The sequence below is a fragment of the Hemiscyllium ocellatum genome, unplaced genomic scaffold (genome assembly GCF_020745735.1).
Source record: "Hemiscyllium ocellatum isolate sHemOce1 unplaced genomic scaffold, sHemOce1.pat.X.cur. scaffold_1023_pat_ctg1, whole genome shotgun sequence".
NCBI lineage: Eukaryota > Metazoa > Chordata > Chondrichthyes > Orectolobiformes > Hemiscylliidae > Hemiscyllium > Hemiscyllium ocellatum.
The window spans coordinates 122,266-133,836 of NW_026867643.1; the positions used below are offsets into that span (position 1 = coordinate 122,266).

General features: G+C 45.4%; 1 long non-coding RNA gene across 3 annotated transcripts; it reads right to left on the bottom strand.

Annotated features, from left to right (window-relative positions):
• Positions 1–2,072: 2,072 nt before the first annotated feature.
• On the bottom strand, positions 2,073–10,493 carry LOC132809182 (uncharacterized). Of its 3 annotated transcripts, none has more exons than XR_009642241.1 (4): positions 10,432–10,493; positions 6,234–6,421; positions 5,116–5,223; positions 2,073–2,149 (listed from the first exon to the last, which is right to left on the bottom strand). It is a non-coding gene; the product is annotated as an uncharacterized LOC132809182 (long non-coding RNA). The 3 variants fall into 3 exon arrangements; XR_009642243.1 differs by lacking the exon at positions 10,432–10,493 and adding an exon at positions 10,069–10,174 and having other exon boundaries at positions 6,277–6,421; XR_009642240.1 differs by lacking the exon at positions 10,432–10,493 and adding an exon at positions 10,069–10,174.
• Positions 10,494–11,571: the final 1,078 nt, after the last annotated feature.

Below are 11,571 nucleotides of genomic sequence, written 5' to 3' on the forward strand. Positions count from 1 at the left end.
CTATACATTCAAGGAACTATGAACCTGCACTCCAAGATCCCTTTGTTCAGCAACTTTCCCCAAGACTTTACCATTAAGTGTAACAGTCCTGCTCTGATTTGCCTTTCCAAAATACAACAGCTCACATTTACCTAAATTGAACTCCGTCTGCCATTCCTTGCTCCAATGGCCCATCTGATCAAGATCCTGTTGTATTCTGAACTAACCTTCTTCACTGTCCACTACACCTCCAATTTTGGTGTCTTCTGTAAACCTACTGACCATACCTCAAATATTCACATCCAAGTCATTTATTTAAGGGCCCAATATCCATCCTTGCAGCACACTGCTGCTCACAGGCCTCCAGTCCGCAAAGCAACCCTCCATCATCATCCTCTATCTCCTACCTTCAAGGTAGTTTTGTAATGGCTTGTTCTCCCTGCATTCCATGTTATCTAACCCTGCTAACCAGTCTGCTTTGTGGAACCTTGTTGAATGTCCATATAAATAGCATTCACCGCCTGGCTTAATCAATTTTCTTTGTCACTTCAAAACACTCACTCAAGTTAGTGAGACACAATTGTGCATGTACAAAGCCACATTGCCTTTCCCTGTCATTCCTTACCTTTCCAAATAGATGGATATCCTGTCCCTCAGAATTCCTTCCAACAACTTGCCTGCCACTGACTTCAGGCTCACTGTTCTCTTGTTCCATGGCCCCTCCTTACCACCTTTTTAAAATAATGGCACCTCACCTGTCGCTATACAAATATCACAGGAGAGGCCCAACAATCACTTCCCTAGATTTCCAGAAAGTTCCAGGATACACCTGATCAGGTTCCAGGGCATTATCCACCTTGATGCAATTTAAGACACCCAGTACCACCTCCTCTGTAACATGGACACTTTCAAGTTATCACTGTTTATTTCTCCAAACTCTCAAGCTTCCATATACTTCTCCAGTAAAAATGAAGTGATATATTTGCATATCGTTCGCACCCCGCGTGGTTCCATTGACAGCCTTGTTGACCTTTAAGGGGTCATATTGTCTGGTCCAGTTAATCTTTTGTCAGTGATATATTTGTTTAATCTCTTTGGATTCTATGCCAGGACATCCCAGAAAGGCCTACTACAAGGACCGTAATTTTCCTCCGACTTGATCAACAATGCCCTCCAACACATACACTCGACTTCCCGCACCTCCGCCTTTACCCCACCCCTCCAGCCACAATAAAGAATACAACCCTGTGGTCTTCATCTTCCACCCCACTAATCTCCAGATACAGCGCATTAACCTCTTATTTCTGCTACCTAAAGTCAGACCCCACCAGAGACATATTTCCCTCCCCACCCCTATCTGCATTCCACAGAGACCATTCCCTCTGCACCTCCCTTGTTAGGTCCACACCCTCCCACCAACCCACACTCCACACCCTTGACCCTCCCTTGCCGCCACGGGAAATGTAAAACGTGCAGCCACACCTCCCTCTGACCAAGACCCCAAAAGGATCTTTTCACATCAGGCAGAGATTTGCCTGCACATCCCAAAACCTCATATACTGCATCTGGACACTATAGGGAATTTAACATGGTTCATCCAACTAACCTACACATATTTGGACTGTGGGAGTAAATTGGAATATCCGAAGGAAACCCTAACAAACACTGGGGAGAATGTGTCAACTCCAACACAGACAGTTGCCCGAGGCTGGTATCAAACCCAGGTCTCTGTTGCTGAGGAAGCAGCGCTAACCACTGAGCCACAATACTGTGGGATCTTGGGTGCTGATGCGCTGCCCCACTGATACCTCAGTCACTCACCCTGCCTCACTTCCTAAGAGGCAGTGATGACGGAGTGAAATTATCGCTAGACAGTTAATCCAGACACCCAGATAACGTTCTGGGGACCTGGTTTGAATCCCATCACGGCAGATTTGGAACGTGAATTCAATAAATATCTGGAAAAAATAATCTAGTGACGACAAGGAATCCATTGTCAATTGTTGGAAAATCCCATGTGGTTCACTCATGACCTTTAGGGAAGGAAAATGCCATCCTTACCTGGTCTGGTCTGCATGGGACTCCAGACCTATAGCAACGTGGTTGACTCTTAACTGCCCTCTGGGTAAACGCAGTATTAAATGCTGGCCGAGCCAGTGACTGCCTCATCCTGTGAATGAATAAAGAAAACAGGTCAGGTTTTGTTCCTTCTCTAGTAGGTACATCCTACAAACTGAATCAGAAATGTTCTCGTACACACTGAACAAATACCTTTCCATCCAAGCACTTAACACTACAGCACTCCGAGGCTAAGTTGGTAAAGTTAAAACCCCTTATCATTGCATCCATATTATTCTTACAGATAACTGAGGTCTTCTGGTAAAATTGTGTCTCAATTCCCCGCTGACTATTGGGAGAGAGTCTATAATACAATCCCAGTAAGATGGTCATCCCTTCGTATTTCTCAGTACTGCACAAGTAACTTGTCTGGATGTACTCCCAAGAATATCCTACCGAAGCCCAGCAATAATGCTATCCCTAATCAAAAACACCTCTCTCCCTGCTCTGTTGGTCCCTTTCTATCCTTGCTATAGCATCTATACCCTGGAACATTAAGCTGCTAGTCCTACCCATCCCTGAGTGATGCCTCTGCAATTGCTGTAATATCCCAGTGCCATGTTCAAAACCATACCCTGAGCCCACCTGCCCGACCTGTCAGGTCTCTTGCACTGAAATAAATGCAGTGCAACTGCTCCGTTGCACCTCATTCTGTAGCTTGCTCTTGCCTGCCTTGACAGTCTGACCGGTGAACAGTACCAGCCTCAGACTCACCTCTTTTCTCACTATCTCTTTAGGATTACCCCGACTCCCTCACTGGTTTAATGCCTCCAGAGTGGCACTAGCAAATCTCCCTGCTCGTCAGGACCCCATGCTTTCACCTTCCTATGCCATTGGTACCAATGTACAATGACCTCCCAATGGTTATTTTCCCTTTTGAGAATATTCTGCTCCCTCAGGGAGATATCCTTGACACTGGCACCAGGGCAGCACCACCCCATTCTGATGTCTCACTGTCAGCTGCAGAAACGGCAGACTGTGCCCCTGACTAGAGAGTCCCCTATCACCATCGATCGTGTGGAACTGGATATACCTCACATTATGTTAGAAGCCAGTCTCAGTACCAGTAACTTGGCTGTCAGTGCTACATTCCCCTGAAAGTCTATTACCACCTACATTTTTCAAAACAGTATACTTGTCTCAGATGGGGATAGCCACAGGAGACTCCTGCAGTACCTACCTACCCTCCTAGCTTTCCTGGAGGTAACCCATCTACCTGACTGTATCTGCAGTATCCTGCATTCCGGAGACTGCCACCTATCATACCACCCGGCTCCTGTCAATTCCTCACTGCCTTTAATCACTCCTTCACCAATCCATGTGATCCAATAGGATTTGCAATCACACTTGCTGCAGACAATCATCAGGATCATTGAAACTCTCCCTAATCTTCCACATCCGACAGGAACAGCACACCACTCTACAACAGGCCATCTCTCTGCCTTAACAACCTACAGACCAAGACAAAGACACAGTCTTACTGCTCGGAAAATACTGCCCGAGAATAACTTAATGCTTACGTTTTATATCTTAAACATTTAATCAAGAGACTGTAAGACATTAAAAAGAAATCCGCACCTTGCTTATTATTGTAGATTTAATAAAATCAAACTGACTAAGATTGATATTTGAAGAGACTGAAACTCACTGAGCTGATCCCCAGCTCTGAGTACTTCCAAGGGGAGGTCTCTCTGAGGGCAGCTGTGAAATGTCACTGTTTCTCTTCTCTGCCGGCTCCATTTCCAGAGAGGTTTTTAACTTCACAGCAAGTCAGCTCAGAGAGGTCACTGCTTGGTTTTATTCACTGGGGGTTGCCTTTGCTGCCCAGACCAATATTTATTGGCCACCTTCACTTGTCTTGGAGAAAGTGGTGGTTAACCGCCTCCCTGAAATGCTGCAGTCCATGTACACCACAGTAATGTTTTTCATCCCCAACCAAATTTCTGTTGATTGACCTTTTGGAGAGGCCGACATATGGACGTTGCAGAATTTTATCTTAAAAATTGTACATGTAGAATGATGGAACTTTCTTTGAAACATTGCTAATGAGGGAGGCAATGGCTTTATGGTATTCCTGCCAGATGAGTGACATGTGCAATGTTCCGAGGATTAGAGTTAGAATCCCAACGTGGCTGATGGTTGCATCAGAATTCAATACAATCCCGAGTGAAAAGGCGAATGATGACCATGAAACTATTGCCGATTGTTAGAAAACCCATCTGGTTCACTCATGTCCTGTAGGGAAGGAAACGGTCATCCTCACCTGGTCTGGCCTACATGTGACTCCAGACCCACAGCAATGTGGTTAGCTCTCAACGTCCCTCAGGAAAAATACATTAAAAACTGTTAACAAATACTCCGCAGGTATCACTTAAAAACTGGCTGTTCACATTAGGACCATGTGAATTTCTGAACGGCCTGAACTAAAACTGAGTTTTAGTTTCATCTTCTCCCTGTCTCACATCAGTCTGTTTACACCCAACTCCAAAACACACTCATTGAGCCAAGCAGCCCTCACAGTGCAGCCCTGTCATTTTCACTGTCTGCTCACACCTACACTGCCCTCAGCCTCCTGTACTGTTCCAATGCATCTCAATGGGTGTTCAGGGACAGCATCTTATCTTTTGATTCAGCCCTTTGTAACCCCAGAGTCAACATGGACGTCACCAGTTTCTGAATGAACAGACAGTTGTCAGAAGCTGGAACATTCCACTTGAAAAGGTACTGGAATTTGAGTCCAAAAGGACTTTTAATGGGAAGTTTGCAGTTAATTGAAAATATGACGCTTACAGCTTAACATCATGAAGTGGGTGATTGGGTCTAAATCTGAGAGTTCTTACAAAACGATGAGGTGTAATTTGGATAAATCTGTGCTCCCTCTCAGGCCAATATCTCCTTCCTCAGCTGCAGGGCCCAGAACAGAGCACACACCCAAAGGGTGATCCAACCACGAATTTGTACATCTTTCTGATAAACAAAAATATTGGAGACATTTTCCCACAAACAGAACTGACAAACCTTTCTCCGTCCACAGTCAAATGCAAATGATATTCAGATCCCGATGACTCCATTGACTGTAAAAACTTGCTTTTGAGATCCCAGCTTCAATTATTCTGATTTAATATCCTATGAAACGAATTCACAAAACAAAACTCACAGTCAGTGCAGGTAGAATATAAAGACATACTTTTCTCTTGGTATGTGCTTGATGTGTAAATGCCTCTCTTCAAATCACACCCCCCCCCCATCCTTGGAAGAGGACATGTCCATGCCCCTCACTGTACCCTGCCCCCAATAAAGATGGAGCCCATGTCCCAGGACCTATCACCGCCTGAGGGCCGCAGCCATTTTCCCATCTGCTGCAAACGCGGGAAAGAGTTTCTAATTCAGACTTACCGCACAGAGTGTAATTAATACTTCGCAGTCTAAAGTGACTCATTATCTCCCTGTCTCCGAGGCCACTCTCCCCTTCCCTGTTTGCCTGTCCCACACTCACCAACGGCTGAGTCACGTGGCACTGCATCGGCGGAGTTACTGGTGACGTGTCAGCCCACTGGCCACGCCCCTCATTCACTCCCATTGTTTGGATGACCATCTTTATCACTTGGTCCACCAGTCCCACCCCCTTTTCCTATTGGTCCGAAGCTGCCATCAATCAGCTGGACCCCATTGTGAGGTCAGTGGTGGGATCCTCCCCCCTGCCTGAATCAAACCCGGAAGGTGGATGGATGGTGTCAATCAGGAACAACAAGCAGGAGGTGCTGGGAAAGCTCAGCAGGTCTGGCAGCATCTGGGAACAGGAATCTGTCCAGTGGCCCTTCCTCAGAACCGATGGGAGCTGGGAACATTAGAATCCTGAGTGTGGAAACAGGCCATTCGGCCCAAAAAGTCCACAGCGTCCCTCCGAATGGTATCCCACCCAGACCCATTCCCCTACCCTATTACTGTATATTCCTCCTGACTAATGCACCTAACCTACACATCCCTGAGCATTATGGGAAATTTAGCTTGGCCAATTCAACTAACCTGCAGATCTTTATACTGCAGGGGATAGGGGTTAAAGAGTAAATAATAGGCAGGGACAGGACCCAGAGAGAGACCGGAACATTTGGAAAGACAAAGGAGTGGAATATGACCTGGCTGGGAGGGTGCATAGCTGTTAATGGAGGGGACAGGAACCTTTGTCTGGCAGCATCTCAGTGGAGGTGGCGGAAATGGCGACTGATGATCGACGTTCTGCTGCAAAAACAGACCCCGAGCTTCCAGCTGCCTGTCACTTTAACACACGAGCCTGTGTGGAATGAACTTCCAGAGAAAGTGGTAGCTGTGAATACAATTACAATATTGAAAAGACATTCAGATACGTACATAAATAGGAAATATTTGGATGGATGTGGACTAAGCGGAGGCAGATACAATTAGTTCAGTTTGGAATTATGTTTGGCATGGACTGGTTGGACCACACGGCCTGTTTCCTTGCTGTATAACATTATGACTAATCCTCACTAACTCTAAATTCCGCCATTCACGAATCTCCCGATCACTGTCACCTCATCCAGCTTCACAACTCTTCCTTATTTATATAATTCCTCACCAGCCACAGAACGCTCCCTATCTCATGTTCTCCAGTTTCTCAAATCTCTGCGATATGTGCCTTTCTTTAGTTCCAGCCTTGAGGATGCCCTCATTCACTCCGATTGGTTGGAGGACAAACTGGTATGATCTGGTCCTCCAGTACTGCCCTCTGGCCCTATTGGGCTGTGCTGACATCAAGCATTCAGGGCCCATTGTGAGGGGAGTGGTGGGATCCTCCCTCTCTCTGCCCTCGAATGAGCTTCAACATTCACAGTCAATGGGCAGTGTCACAGAGCACAGGGGCTGGGGGCTAGTCAGCCCATTGGGGCTGTACTCTCTCCCTCTGGAGATGCTGCAAATCTGTTCCAATTCCCTTCCCATTTGCCCATAGCCCCCCAAATCTTCCCTTAAAAAGTAAAATTCCAAATCTGTTTATGAATAACTGCTGAGTGTGGGTCCAACTGCCATTCAGACTGTTCCAGATGCTCAGAACTTACTGAATAAAATAATGTTCACATATTATTTACCAATTACCTGAAAATAGTCACTAAAATTGTGACATTGTTAACAATTCCCCTCTCTCTGCAAATTAAAATATCCCAGAAACAAATCTGCACTTGGTCAAGATCACTGCTTAACCTTCTCAGATCCAAGGACAATTATCTGTGCTTCTGCTAGCTCTCCACAAAAGAGGAACAAAGTGCCATAGAGATGTACAGCACAGAAACAGATCTTTGGTCCAATTTGTCCATGCCAACTAGGAATCCTCAGCAAATGGAGCCCCATTTGCCAGCTATTGGTCCGTAGCACTGGAAACCCTTCCTATTCATGTACCCAATCGGATGCCTTTCAAATGTTGTAATTGTATCAGCCTCCACTACATCATCTGGCAGCTCAGTCCACACACACACACCACACACAGCTTGAAAACTTTGCCCCTCAGATCCGTTTTAAATCTTTGCCCTCTCAACTTAAGCCCATGCGATTTAGTTTTGAACCCACCTAACCTGGGGGGGAAAAGACCCTGGCTGTTCACCTATACATGTCCCTCATGATTTTATAAATCCCCATGAAGTCACCTTTCAGTCTTTGATTCTCCAGGGAAATTAACCCCAGCCTATTCAGCCTCTCCCTGTAGCCCAAATCCTCCAACCCTAGCAAAGTCATTGTAAATCTTGTCTGAACTCTTTCAAGATTCACAACATCCTTTCCAGAATAGGGAATTTCGAAGTTAAAACATAATTCCTGAAATGGCTTAATCAATGCACTGTCCAGCCACAATTTGACGTCCCAGCTTCTGTCCTCAATGCATTGACCAATAAATATAAATATACGAAACACTACCTTCACTACCCTGCCTATCTATGACTGTACTTTCAAGAACAATGAACCTGCTCTCCATGGTCTCTATGTTCAGCAACATTCCCATGGACTTTACCATTAAGTGTATGAATCCTGCCCTGATTTGCCTTTCCAAAATCTAACAGCTTACATTTGTCTAAATTGAACCCAGTCTGCCATTCCTCGCCCCAATGGCCCATCTGGTCAAGATCCTGTTGCATTCTAAACTAACCTTCTTCATTGTCCACTACACCTCCAATTTTGGTGTCTTCTGTAAACCCAATATCCATTTCTGCAGCACACTGCTGCTCACAGGCCTCCAGTCCACAAAGCAACCCTCTTTCACCACCCTCTGCCTCCTACCTTCAAGCCAGTTTTTTTATCCAAATGGCTAGTTCTCCCAACATTCCATGTTATCTAACCTTGCTAACTAGTCTGCTTTGTGGAACATCATTCAGTGTCCATATAGACAAAGTCCACAGTCTGCCTTCATCAATCATCTTTGTCACGTCTTCAAAAAAAACTCAATCAAGTTAGACAGAAAAAAATTCCCACACACAAAGCCACGTTAACTATCCCTAATCATTCCTCGTCTTTTCAAATATATGTAAATCCTGTCCCTCAGAATCCATTCCAACAACTTGCCTGCCACAGACTTCAGGCTCACTGTTCTCTTGTTCCCTGGCCTTTCCTTACCACCTTTTAAATAATGGCACAGGTCTTCCAGCACCTCACCTGTCCCCAATGACAATATAAATATCTCGGAGGGGCACTGCCATCAATTTCCTAGCTTTCCACAAATGTCTGGGATACACCTTAACAGGTCCCAGAGATTTATCCACCTTGCTACGATTTAAGACATCCAGTACTACCTCCTCTGTAATATGGCCAGGAGCCGGGCAACAGTGGACAATTCATTTACAGAAAGGTCTGTGAATGTAATAGTAAAATACTAAACAGAGCAAAAATACACTCAGAGACTGAGGAAGCTAGATAATGAACAAGTGGACATCAAGGAGCTCAGAGGCGAATCAGAGCAGTGTTCACTTTTATGATCCCACAGTCAGAGATGTCTAGCACCAAAACAGACTCTTCAGTCCAACCAGCCTATGCCAACCAGATATTCAAACCTAATCTATTCCCATTTGCCAGCACTTGGCCGGCATCCCTCTGAACCCTTCCTATTCAAGTGCCTTTGAAATGTTACAATTTTTGTTGCCCTTTAGGCTCCTGTTGAATTTTCCCCTCATACCGTAAACATATATCCTCTAGTTCTGGGCTTCACCACCCCAGGGTAAACACCTTCTCTATTTACGCTATCCATGCCCCCTCACGATTATATAAATCTCTTCAAAATTACACCTCAGCCTATGACACTCCAGGGAAAATGGCCCCAGCCTATTATGCCTCTCCCTGCAACTCAAATCCTCCAACCCTGGCAACATCCTTGAAAATCAATTCTCAAACCTTTCAAGTTTCAGTGCCTCCTTCTGATAAGAGACCAGAATTGCACACAATATTCCAATAGTGGCCTAACCAATGTCCTGTCCAGCTCCCTTTGTCAGCGCTCTGACTAATAAAGGGAAGCATACCCAATGCCGCCTTCACTATCCTGTGACTCTACTTTCAAGGAACTGTGAACCTGCATTCCAAAGTCTCTTTGTTCAGCAAGACTCTCCAAGACCTTACAATTCAGTGTGAGTCCTGCTCTGATTTGCTTTTCTAAAATGCTGCACCTCACATTTATCTAAATTAAACCCGATCTGCCACTCCCAATCCCATTGGTCCATCTGATCAATATCCCATTGTATTCTGAGACAACCTTATCACTGACCACAATACCAACAATTTTAGTGTCCCCGGCAAACTTACTAACTGTACCGCCTCTATTCACATCCAAATCATTTAAATGAATGACGAAACAAACCCAGAGAAAAACAAAAATCCATTTCCCTGGGTTTGTATAAGAACATAGGAGTGGAAATAAGGCCATTTGGCCCATCGAGTCCACTCCGCCATTCAATCATGGCTGATGGGCATTTCAACTCCACTTACCCGCATTCTCCCCGTAGCCCTTAATTCTTCGAGACAACAAGAATCTATCAATCAATCTCTGAATGTGCTCTGTGTAAATCCTGCCCTATGACTCTCTATCAGGGAGAGCTGCACATACACCCCTCTGAACTTTGCCCCCTACAAAGATGGCGGCTGCACGTGTCCAGTGAATCGTTGCCCCGAATAAAGATGGCGGCGCTTACTCGAGTCAATCGCGAAATGAGGTATTTTCCGGTTTACTGCAAAAACGAGACTAAGTTTTCAAATTTGTATTTTCCGATGAGCACCAAATGTTGGTAAACCCTCTAAGCCCATACCAACACCATTTCCCTCCCGCTTGCTGCTGTTTATTCCTTTCCTTACCGACAGCTCTCCGCCCGCACATCCGCGCGGTCCGCGAGGATGATCACGTGGTATAATCAGGTCCCGCCTCTCGTTCACTCTGATTGGTCGGAGGACCAGGTCCTCCAGCCCCGCCCCTGTCCTTTCATTGGTCCGCTGCTGACATCAATCATCCTGGGACTATTGTTGGCTGGAGCATGCGCACTGCTTCGTGGCTTTTGTTGCTGTTCACAAGTTACAAGTGTGAGGGACAAAGTTAAAAACACACAACCACCTGATGACGCAGCAGCAGCGCTAGTGCTTCCAAATAAACCTGTTGGACTATAACCTGATGTTCTGTGAATTTTAATTTTGTCCATCCTAATCCAACACCAGCACCTCCAAGTCACGAGTGAGGGAGGAATGTATAACATAAGAACTAGGAACAGGAGAAGGCAATCCTGCCCCTTGAGCTTGCTCTGCCATTCAATAAGATCATGGCTGATCATTTCGTGGACACAGAACCATTTACCCAAGTTCTCACCGTATTTCTTTTTTAAAAGAAAAAGCAACCTTAGCTTTAAAACGTTTACTGAACGAGCATCAACTACTTCCCTGGGCAATGAATTCCATTGAGGTTAAGAAGTTCCTTCTCAATTCAGTCCTAAATTTGCTGCCTCTAATCTTGAGTGATGCCATCTTGTCCTAGATTCACCTGCCAGTGGAAACATCCTCTCTACTTCTATTTATCCATTCCATTCATTATTTTATATGTTTCCATTCTTCTGAATTCCAATGAATATAATCCCAATCTACTCCGTCTCTGTTAAGCCAACCCCCTCAACTCGGACAGCTAATGATCCGCATGATTCACCCATGATCCTGTGCATTTATGCATTCCTGATGAAGGGCTCTGGCCCGAAACGACGAATTTCCTGTTCCTTGGATGCTGCCTAACCTGCTGTGCTTTAAACCAACAACACATTTCCAGCTCTGATCTCCAGCAGCTGCAGACCTCATTCTTTACCCCATTTATGAATATTCATATCTACTCTCCGATAACCTCAGGCACATGCGCAGTTTGGTTCCTCTGTGGAGCATGCGCAGTGTCACAATTGATCACGACAGAGAGAGAGATGGAGCTGCTTTCTCTGGCAGCGGCTGCGATCGGCTTCAGAGAGC